We start from the raw sequence: 11,544 nt of genomic DNA on the forward strand, positions 1-11,544 counted from the left end.
AAAAAGATTTTCAAAACTCTGTGTGTGCCACATGTGTGCCCAGAGAGACCAGAAGTGTCAGAGCTCTGGGAGCTAGAGTTACAGGTGGTTGTTAGTCATTGGACAAAGGTGCTGGGAATTGAACTTGGGTCCTCTGGAAAAACAGCAAGTGTTCTTACCCACTGAGCCATTTCTCCAGTCTCCACAATAATAATTTTGAAAAATGTTTTAAATACAGTAATAATTTTTGTAAAAAAATCAGTGCTGGCCAAATGGCTTGTGCCAAACCTGAGACCCACATAGTGGAGCAAGAGAGAACTGACTCCCACAAGTCCCTCTCTGCCTTCCATCCACTCACTGTGGCACACACACACACACACACACACAATAAATAATAAAAATGTAGTTTAAAAGCTTTCTTTAATTTTAAAAAGGGGCTGGTGAGCTGGCTCAGTGGGTAAAGTGCTCGCTGTACAAGCTGAACCCAGAACCCAGGTGAAGGTGGAAGAAAACAGAGTTGGACTCTGTCCAACACAGTCCAACAGAGTTGTTGGATTCCACAGAGTTGTCCTCTGACCCACACACACACCATGCCAGCACTCGGCAGGCAGAGTCAGGTTGGATCTCTGAGATGCCGGGGAGATGACAGCTCAGCAGGCAAAGCTGCACAAGCCTGGGGACTGGAGTTTGGATCCCCAGCACTTGGGAGATGGAAACAGGATCCTGGGAGCAGGCTGGCTAGATAGAATAATCAGCAGTTCTGAGTACAAATAGGAAACCCTACCGCAACATATACATACGGTGGAGAGTGATCAGGAATGACGTCCAGAGTCAACTCCTGACCTCCATGTGCACGCATACATGTGCACATACAAATGCAAACATGCATAGATACATGAATGCATGTCCAGAGTCAACTCCTGACCTCCATGTGCACTTGAACACGCATACATGTGCACATACAAATGCAAACATGCATAGATACATGAATGCACACCACACACACATACACATACAAAAAGAGAAAAAAGTGCAATCTTGGGGAATTCTCTGGTTTCTCCAAGTCAGTCTCTACTAATACGTATTTGTCACATTTTGTGGCTGTGACACAGTAAGAAAAGCAATCTAAGGGAGAAAGGTCTGCTTCGGCTCACAGCTGCAGAGCTTTCAGGGCTTCATCGTCATCAGAAGTGGAGAGCAGAGATCAAGGCAGGAGGGGTGGGAGAGGAAATAGGAAGAAGAAGAGGCGGGGGATGAGACATACCCTTCAAAGGTCCAGCCCCAGAAACCCATTCCCTCTAGTCAGGCACCACTTCCCACAGTCTCCACCACCTGCTGATAGTCAACCAAGAATCCATCAACGATTGATTCACTGAGAAAGTGAGCATCCTCATGACCCAGGTACCTCCTCAAAGCCCCATTAGCTGGCAACAAAACCTTTAACACATGAGTCTTTGGAGGACATCTGAGATTCAAACACAGCATGAAACATTAATGTCAATTAATCTGATGATGCTTCAGGAACACATCACACATGTAGCCGAAATCCAGGACTTCAAGGGATGACTTCTCAGAGCACACTAGCCTTTGCTCCCCTGAAGAACAGATGGACACAATGAACAAAGGAGCCTGCCTGTAACTTCAGCTTTACTCACACATCCTAAGATGACCACAATGCACCTGACCCCTGGGAACTACAAGGCTGGGAAAAGGCTTTGAAAGGTGTTAACAGGGAAGGAAAGGGACACAGGAGCTATTCTCACTTCAGCAACATCCCAAGTAGGCAGAACAACTGTGGTGCACACAAAACCCAGAGACAGGAGTAAGGACCTAGGAAGCACTTGTGTGCAGGGAATGTCGAGCAGATGGTAGGGTGCTTGCCCAGAATGCATGAAGCCCTGGGTTCTATTCCTCAACCAGGTGTGATGGCACACACCTGTGCTCCCAGCAATCAGGACATGGAGACAAGAGGATCAGAAGTCCAAGGTCATCCTCAGCTATTTATTGAGTTTGAGGTCAGCTTGGGCTACATGAGAACCAATAAATAAATAAATTAATTAAGTAAATAAGTAAATAAATAAATTAAATAAGTAAATAACAGGAAAGAAAAAGAAACACTCGTTCATCATTTGCAGGGGAAGAAAACAGACTAGAAAAAGGGTTATCCAAGTTGAGTTAGAGGCCACCAGCAACCATGATACCCAAAAGATGAGAACCAGATAAACGCACTGCTGGCCCCAACAGGGTCCCTGTTGCTTAACAAAGATGATCAAACACAGTAAGTAGCTCCTACCCTCAGCCCGGACCAGGGACCTACACCACAGTTTAGTCAAGGGAATCACTACTTCCCAAGCACACGACAAATGATGATGCCTAAGATAGTCAACTGGATGCAAAGAGCTCTGTTCACTAGGTGACTCTCCTGTTCCTCCTTTGTTACCCCAGACATACACAGTGCCTAACACAAGGTAAGCTTTCAGCCAGAGTCAATTTCACATTTACCAAGCACCCAGTGTGCAAAAAATATTGTACTGGACACAAGAAGCTACATAAACATGGTCTCTATCAGCAAGCCAAGGACTGAACGTCAAGGATCAAACATAGTTGGTCTGGAAGAAGCAGTTGAAAATGACAATTTATAAGACTTAGTCGTTATCATTATCAAAAAAAAAGTCTCCTCAAATGCCTTGTTTTTGTCTATAAGTCATCTTTGAATTCTACTATTTATTCCTAGGATCAAATTAATCTATAAATTTAATGCAATCCTAGGAGAAAACCTTTATGGGTATTTTTGATTGGGTCTAGAAACTGATAAAAACCAATTCTAAAATGTATGTAGGAGTAATGTATGCAAAGGAGTAACCAGGTCAGTACTGCAAAGTTGGACACCTCCTTCTATCAGATATCTGAGTCATCTTATTTTTAATTATGTTCACCTATGTGCACTGGTGTGTGGGTTTGTGTATGAGCACAGGTACCAGCAGAGACCAGAAGAGGCCAACAGGTCTCCTGGAGCTGGAGCTATAGGAGGCTGTAAACTGCCCAATATGGGTGCTGGGAACCAAACTTGGGTCCTCTGCAAAAGCAGTACATACTCTCAACCACTGAGCCATCTTCCCAGTCCCTTAAGAATAATTTTAAAGCTACAGGAGCACATGTGATACTGGTGCCAGAAGGGACAAATGAACAGAACACCAGGTTCCCTGACAGACCCACACCTATGGCTACTTGTTTCACACAGGAGAGAGTCTGAGAGAGAGAGAGAGAGAGAGAGAGAGAGAGAGAGAGAGAGAGAGAGAGAAATAGGTGGAGGCCAAAGGCTGACATCACTTGTCTCCCTTAATCACCGTCCACCTTGTATACTGAGGCAAGGTCTCTCACTTGAACCTGAGCTCACAGACTCAGAATAACTATCCATTTGTCCCCAGGGATCCACCTATCTCTGTTCCCTGAGTGCTGGATTAAACATTGTCATGTCTCTTTTCTCCCCCACTCCCTACCCTCCACCTTTTTTTGGGTGATGGGATCTGAATTCAAGTCCTCAGGCTGATGTGGCAAGTGCTTTACCCACTGAGCTATCTTCTAGCCCCACAATGCCCTTTTCAATGACAGCACTAGGTCAACATGCAAGGAAAAAAATCTTCACCAACAAAGACAAAACTTCATTCCAAGTGAACTGTAAGTATGAAAGGAAAATGATTAAAACTTCCTCATGACCTTTGAGTGGATAGCTCACTTTTATGTAACATCTCCCACACAGAAAAAGATTATTAAATTAAATTACATTAAAATTAAGAACTTTGGGGCTGGAGAGATGGCTCAGTGATTAAGAGCACTGACTGCTTTACTGAGATGTGGGTTTGGTTCCCAACACTCACACAGCAGCTAACAACTATCTGTAACTCTAGTTCGGTCATCCGATGCCCTCTTCTGGCCTCTGAGGACATTGTACACATGTGGTGCACTTACATACTCCCAGGCAAAACACTCACACATAAAATAAAATTTAAAAATAAATAAATAAGCTTGGTGTGGTGGTGCATGTCTTTAATCCCAGCACTGGAGAAGCAGAGGCAGGCAGATCTCTGTGAGTTTGGGGCCAGCCTGGTCTACACAGCGAGTTCCAGGTCAGCTGGGGCTACAGGAAGAACCTACTTCAAAATACAAAAAAATAAATAAGTAAAATGAAGGACTTCAAGACTACGAGAAAAGGATGATATCATACATAAGAAAATGTTATAATGAACACATTTGGTATGCTAACTAAAAAGAATATATGAATTATTTAAAAAAAAATTTTAAGTCCCCACAAGTGCCTTGTGGTGCATGCAACACAGCCCAGGTCTAGGCTCCTGCATCCTACAGGCCCCTCTGGGATGCCATGCTTTGCCAAGACCATCGTCAGCCATGGAGAAACAAGATTTAACAAGGAGAAAATCCTTCAAGGACATGGTAGGGACAAGGAGCCTCTTTTGGAGATTGGCTTTAGGCAAGCAGCTGCTGGCAGTAGATTTTTGAACCATGTGCAGTTCATCCACGCTTTCTCCTGCAATCTAATGAGGACAAAGCAGGCCATGCACGGTATTCTGAAGAAAAGAAATTTTTGCAAAGACATGGCAATAAGGCACGACTCAAGGCTTTGAGAAGAGAAGTACAGGGTCACAGAAGACAGTCACTCAGCAATCTACAGGACATGGCCGAGGCTGCCACAGGAAAGTGTCCCATGTTCACCCCATCTGGAGGGAGATGCTAGAGCAAGTGAAAATTCATGGAAAAGTTCTCTTTGATTTTACTTGTCAACTCATCCTGAAAAACCAGGTCAGAAGGTAAGACATTTTGCCAGAACCTCCAAGCTGCTACCTGGAAATGTGTTTGGTAGACATATTCCCATTAGGAAAAAGCAGCTCTGAGCTGGATTCCAACAGTGGCACCCCAGGCTTAGCAGCCAGTATCTTAGTTGTGAGCCAAGGAGCTTCCCTGAGATGCCTGTTTGGTTATCGTCTGAGTGACCCCAGGTGTTCCCTACCAGCCACTCTGAGCAAATTTGAACTTTCATCAGTCAGTCCTAGTCCTGGGATCAGTGTCTTCATCATAGACTTTGAGGAAGGAAGAGGGTCAGTGATTCACTGTGTTTGTATGAACTACAGGAGCATCTAAACGGAGTGATGACACTACATTAAAAACGGCATCAAAATCCAAGACTGGAACCTGAAGGGAGTGTCGGCTTGCTGCATTTCCATCCTCTGCGCACGCCAATTTGGAAACAGTTAAGAAATCAGACTGTAAAGCTCCACAGGAGTGGCAGCCTTATCAGACAACTACAGAAACCCACCTAAAACTCAACCTGGTTTTATCTGAGTACGTTTGCCATTTTCTAGAGTAACGCTGTCACTCTGTTCAGTTGGCTCCAAATTATGAATGTATGATGAAACTCAGTATTGCAGATGGGAGTGAACAGCCTCGTTTCTGTATCTCCCCTGTGTTGAACCTCTTTTTTTTTTTTTTCAATATCTAGCTGATTTTATTGGCTTTTGGTGATCAAGTACTTGCAAGAAAGAATGAATTGTAATTCACTGCATATTTACCCATGATTGTGTTATAGTCCAAAGTTCTTTGAATGGAAACTTCCCACCATAATCAGTTTGTGTACAGCAAAATGCAAAAACATTAAAGGATTACCCATGGTGGGGTGTGCACCTTTTTTTTAATGAATTAAGGCTTCAATTCATCAAAGATACCACTGAGAAAGGCAAATCATCAAATGTGCAAAGATATTCACAGTACGTACTTGCAACAAGGGATCCACAGGTACTAAGAATATAGGAGTAGCTCTAACTCCTACAAATCAAGAAAGACACACAATGAGAAAATTCACTGCGCATGCTGTTGAACAGTCCCTGCCTCTGAATATCAAAGTGTTTTGTTAGGACTTTGTTAGTATCTACATTTTCAGGTTTTATATTGTGTTTATATAAGAAATTACAGTATGGGGCTGGAGAGATGGCTCAGGAGTTAAGAACACTTGCTGTTCTTCCAGAGGACCTGGTTTGATTCCCAGCACCCACATGGAGGCTAACAACCATCTGAAACTCCAGTTCCAGGGGATCCAACACCGTCTTCTAGCCTCTGTGGGCACTGCATGCACAGGGTACATTTACATGTATGCAGGCAAAACACTCATGCACATAAAAATAATAAAAATGTTTTTTAAAAAAGAAAGAAATTACAGTATCAGGGCTGAAGAGATGGCTCAGAGGTTTAAAAGCACTGGCTTCTCTTGCAGAGGACCTGGGTTTGGCTCCCAGCACCCATATGATGGCTAACGACAGTCCAGTCCATAACTCCAGTTCCAGGGGATCCGATGCCCTCTCTGACCTCCATGGGCATTGCCCACACAGGTGTACTTACATATATGAAGTCAAAATACTCAAACACACAAAATAAAATAAATTTTTTGACCTTTTTGAGACAGGGTCTCCCTGTTGCCTGGAACGCACTATATAGACCAGGCTGGCCTTGAACTCACAGAGATCCACCTGCCTCTGCCTCCTGAGTGCTGGGATTAAAGATGTGTGCCACCACCCCTAGCTAATAATTTTTTAAAAGAAATCATAGTAGTTCCGTTTTGATTGGTCTTGTTTCAGGATTTGAAATAAATCCTGACTACATGGGGGGGGGATTTTGTTTTTAAAGATTGATAAAATTTATAAACTCCCAACGAAATCAGCCCAAATGGTAAAGGAAAGAGAGACAGAAGGGAGAAGGGACAGGGAAAGGAAAGAGGATGAAAGCATATTACCAACACCAGGAACAGAAGAAGAGAAAACGCTACAGTACAGGCATTAAGAGGGTAAGGAAGGGGCTAGAGATGTGGCCCTGTTGGTAGAGTGCTTGCCTAGCATGCATGAAGCCCTGGGTTCCATCCCCAGCATCTTGTACACCAAAACCAAGCATGGTGATATGCACCTGTAATCCCATCATCCCCAGCACCATGTATACCGAGCATGGTGACACACACCTGTAATCCTGTACAGACTTGTACGGTCTGTATCTCACTGGGATTTGAGGCTCACTGATTAGGCTGATTAGGCGGAGGCAGAGGATCAGAGGTCCAAGGTCTGGTCTACATGAGATCCTGTCTCAAAACACTCACACACACACACACACACACACACACACACACAACAAGGGAATATAAACAAAACAAAAACATGAGGTCTTGAAATACAAGAAACTTTAGACAGCTCTGAGGAGTAGGAAGTTGCTAGCAAAATTTGGAGGAAGCAAAAGGGTATGGTAATGATTTTCTACTTCATGACCTTGACAGTGCTTTACTGAGACAGTCACTTTATGATCATGTATCAAGTTGTACATTTACAACCTCTTTCTATGTCATATTATGCCTTAATTTTAAAAAGTAAGTCATACACAAGTTCTACAAATAACCTAATGTGATATATTCATGCAACTGAATATTATTAAGTCTGATACATGCTAGGATGCGAATGAGAAAACATTATACTAACTGGAATACACGAGACACAAAAAGATAAATTTTATATCATTACATTTATATGAAGTGCCTAAAATGGGCAAATTCAGAGAGGTGTACAGTAATAGAGGGACCAAGAGGTGGAAGAAGAGAGAAAGGGGTGGCATCTTTTAATGAGTACACAGCTCCTATTTGGGGTGCTAAAAGCTCTGGAAAAGGGAAGTGGTAACAGCACAGCTCTGTAAATATGCTCATTGCCACTGAACTGTAGTTAAACTGGTAATTTTCATGAATATTTTCCCACAATAACATAGATGTGCCCTTACTGAGAAAGAAACCCCAGAACCCTTCTAAATTTAAAAAACCCTATGATCCATAAGAAAAGAACTTATTTGCCCGAGAACTCACTCCCATGCCTTGTAAGTGGATAAGTTTGATCTCTTGGTTAGTCCACATAATAGAATTCCTATTAAACAAGATTTAAGAAAATTCTTTGTGATTATGTATTGGGGGGACACATATTTTGGGCGGGTGCATGGGCACATGCATACGGAGGCCAGAGGATGAGCCTGGGCGCCATCCCTCAGGTGTCCTTCACCTTATTTTTTTGAGACAGGGTCTCTCACTGGGACTTGGGCTCACTGATTAGGCTAGGCTAGCTGGTCAGCAAAGCTCTGGGATCTTCCTGTCTCCTGTCAACCTAGCCCTATATAAAAGTGTAACATCTGCCGGGCATAGTGGCACACATCTTTAGGCCCAGCAGAGGCAGGCGGATCTCTGTGAATTCAAGACCAGCCTGGTCTACATAGTGAGTTCCAGGCCAGCTGGGGCTCCAGGAAGACCCCGTCTCAAAAAGACCAAAAACAAACAAACAAACAAAAAAGTAACATTCAACTTCATCAACCTTTACATATATGAAAGACAAGGGTATGCAAACATCCCATGGGGACTACATTCATGCTCACGTCTTACACACCTTTAACCTGGGCCTGGGTTCTCTCTCCAGCATGCTCTGCTCCCCTGGATTCAAGCTTGTGGGTCCACCTGGATGCCTAGCAAGCATGTCAAATGAAGCTTACCCCCAAAGAATCTCCTGACCTGCATTCCTCCTCCTGCCCCAAATCCCTGACTCTACCTCACAGAGGGAACCTGGTGCCCATGATAACCATTTCAGTGAAAGGAGACTTACTCCTCCAGGTATTTAGTCCATAACCTAAGAGTCTATAATCCTCTTCACACCCCACACCTCACATCTCATCCCAGAACAAATGCAGCCGGCTTGAGCTCAGCCCTCAGACAGTTACAGAACCCGAGCCTCCACTCACAGCCCTGGGGTGGCCATCACTCTCATCTAGGTTGTGCAAATGAGGCCACGGAAGCGCTGCTTCCTTCCTCACTCTCTCCCAGAGCACCAGAGAATGGATCAGAACATAGATGAGGTCAGGCGAGTGGGTCATACCTATAATCCAGCACTCAGTGGGGAGGCAGAAAATCAGGAATTCCAGCTCCAGGTAGGCTACAACAGTGAGAGCTAGTCTGGGGGGGGTGGGGGGAATACACTAGGTCCCACTGCTGCCCTCTCAAAAACTCTCTAAGGGCTTCACAAACCACACAAAGTAGCCCCACCCACCCTCCAGCATTCTCCCAGCATCCCCAAGTTACCTGTTTCAGCCCGCCGGCTCTGTGCCAGCTCCCCTCCTTGAACAAGCTAAGCAATCTCTGTCTCGGGCCTGTGCATTGTGATTCCTTCTGCCTGAAAAGGATTTTCCCCACACTATCACACAGTGTGCTCCCACCTTCCTGCTTCAGGCTTTTTTCAAAGGCTCCTTCAGCCCCACACTCTCAACAACCCTCATGCCTCACCCCAGTGTGTGCACTATAACTTTTCTCCTCAGCAGCTGCCATCATCTAAACTTACCTGTACTTCATTCAGGTTATTGATGGTCAGTCTCTAGCACTGGAACAATAGTTCTAGAAGGGCAGGGACCTGGTTTTTTTGGTTGTCCACTAGCACTTAAAATATTAAGTAGCATATAGCTAAATAAATATTTGTTGAAGTAAAAAGAAATGCTAAGGTGAGATTTACTAGTGGATCCTTTCAATTCTCCTGAAAGTGTGTTTTCCTAGGCAAGCCACTAAGATCTAAAAAGAATATACAGTGTATAAAATCATATCATGGATTCCCCTTTTTTCCTTTCCTATACATGACTTTCAACCTGAATGATCCTGAAAAAATGTTACCGTTTGCTCACCCCTTACAGATTCATCATCAACATCACCGTCTAACACCATGACCACCATCACTATCATCACCAACAAAAATCGCCACCACCACTTGCTATTCTTGTCTTTCACCTCATGTCTAACCCAAAAGTGTTTCCATCTAAGCTACATGGACATTGGGGAAACCTAGAAAAATCCATCTCTAGAAGATTACTGCCAGTCTGTAACTAAAATCCATATCTTTGGAACAAGATCCCTCAGTCCAAGGAAACTGATTTGTCTTCAAACATGACTTAGGCAAATTCTTTCACAGAATATGCACTGTTAAGAAGTAACCTTTTGACTGGTTCAGTTTACGAATCTTCCTATTTTTATTACAAAGTAACACAAATTTGTGTAAAAAGACATTTGGATCTGGCATGGTGGCACACGCCTTTAATCCCAGCACTCAGGAGGCAGAGGTAGGGGATCTCTGTGAGTTGGAGGCCAGCCTGGTCTCCACAGTGAATCCAGGACAGCTGGGCTACAGGGAGACCCTGTCTCAAAGAGACCAAAAAAAAAGATATTTGGGACATCACAAATGTAGTTTTCAAGCTCTGTGTGGTGGCTCATGCCTGGGATCCTAGGACTCAGGGGGCAGAAGCAGGAGGATGGTCACAAGTCCCAGGTCACACTGGTCCATACAGCAAGACCTCATCTCAAAAAGTAAAGTTTTTTCCATCTAACCTAAATCTCAATTCCTTAGAAATAGCAATTTTGCTATAAACCCTGCCATACTTTTTCACATATACTAGGTATTTGTTTTACAAAAATGGGGTCAAACCATACAGACAGATCCTTTACATAGCTTTTTTCCACTTATTGTAACACCAGTGGCTTTCACTGATGGTTAACATTTAAAATATGTTGGCAATAGGGACCAGTGAAATGGCTCAGTGGATAAAAGCGCTTGCTTGCCTGATGATGTGAGTTCAATCCCCCAAAACCCACAAAAAGGTGGCAAAAGAGAACTGACTCCACGAAGTTGTTCTCTGACCCCCACACATATGCCATGGCACACATGCACCCAAATCCATGCACATACACACACAATAACCAAAATTTTTAACATCAAATTTCAAAATAGAAAATACGTCTGCAATAAACACCCTTACATGCTGTCTAAAAAGACTCCCCACACTGCTTAATCTCAGCCCCTCTTCACACTTTTGGAAAAAGACCTTTGGTTTATACAGCATATTTCATTGATATTTACCATATGAGAAATTTTAAAACATACTCTTTTATTCATGTAAAATAAGCATTTTTATTATTTATAAAAATAACTGTTTTGGGGCTGGAGAGATGGCTCAGAGGTTAAGAACACTGACTGTTCTTGCAGAAGACCCAGTTCGAACCCCAGCACCCACATGGCAGCTAACAACTGTCCGTAACTCCAATTCCAGGGGATCCGACAGCCTCTTCTGTCCTCCATGGGCATTGCACCACATAGGTGCCTACATGCAGGCAATACACGCATACACAGAAAAATAATATTTTTTTAAAAAATAATAACTGTTTCCTCCCAAGCAAGCAAACTGTTGTTAACTATAGATAATACTTCTTTGACATTATGTCAAACCTTGGTAAGTAGTGTCCCCTAAAGGCTGGCTGCCATGTGGAATCTGAAGGCAGCAGATTTTAAAGGCTTCTATTTTGTTCTCTAAACACTATTGGCCCTCCTCTGCACTCTGAGAGGGCCTTTTACCTGTGCATGACTTTTTTTTTTTTTTTTTTTTTTTTTAAAAAAAAAAAAAAAAAAAAAAAAAAAAAGAGGACGATAAATCTTTCACTGTGATATATCAAAATAA

The 11,544-nt window shown here is 43.3% G+C and overlaps 1 protein-coding gene and 1 pseudogene across 1 annotated transcript in view; one reads left to right on the forward strand and one right to left on the reverse strand.

The window, feature by feature from the left end:
* Abl1 (ABL proto-oncogene 1, non-receptor tyrosine kinase) overlaps window positions 1–11,544 on the reverse strand; it is a 126,594-nt gene that overhangs the window by 110,609 nt on the left and 4,441 nt on the right. The gene's annotated exons all lie outside the window — the stretch shown is intronic.
* Window positions 4,356–5,159, forward strand: LOC103728052 (annotated as a pseudogene).

The sequence above is a fragment of the Nannospalax galili genome, unplaced genomic scaffold (genome assembly GCF_000622305.1).
Source record: "Nannospalax galili isolate Female #2095 unplaced genomic scaffold, S.galili_v1.0 scaffold290, whole genome shotgun sequence".
In the NCBI taxonomy this organism is placed as follows: Eukaryota; Metazoa; Chordata; class Mammalia; order Rodentia; family Spalacidae; genus Nannospalax; species Nannospalax galili.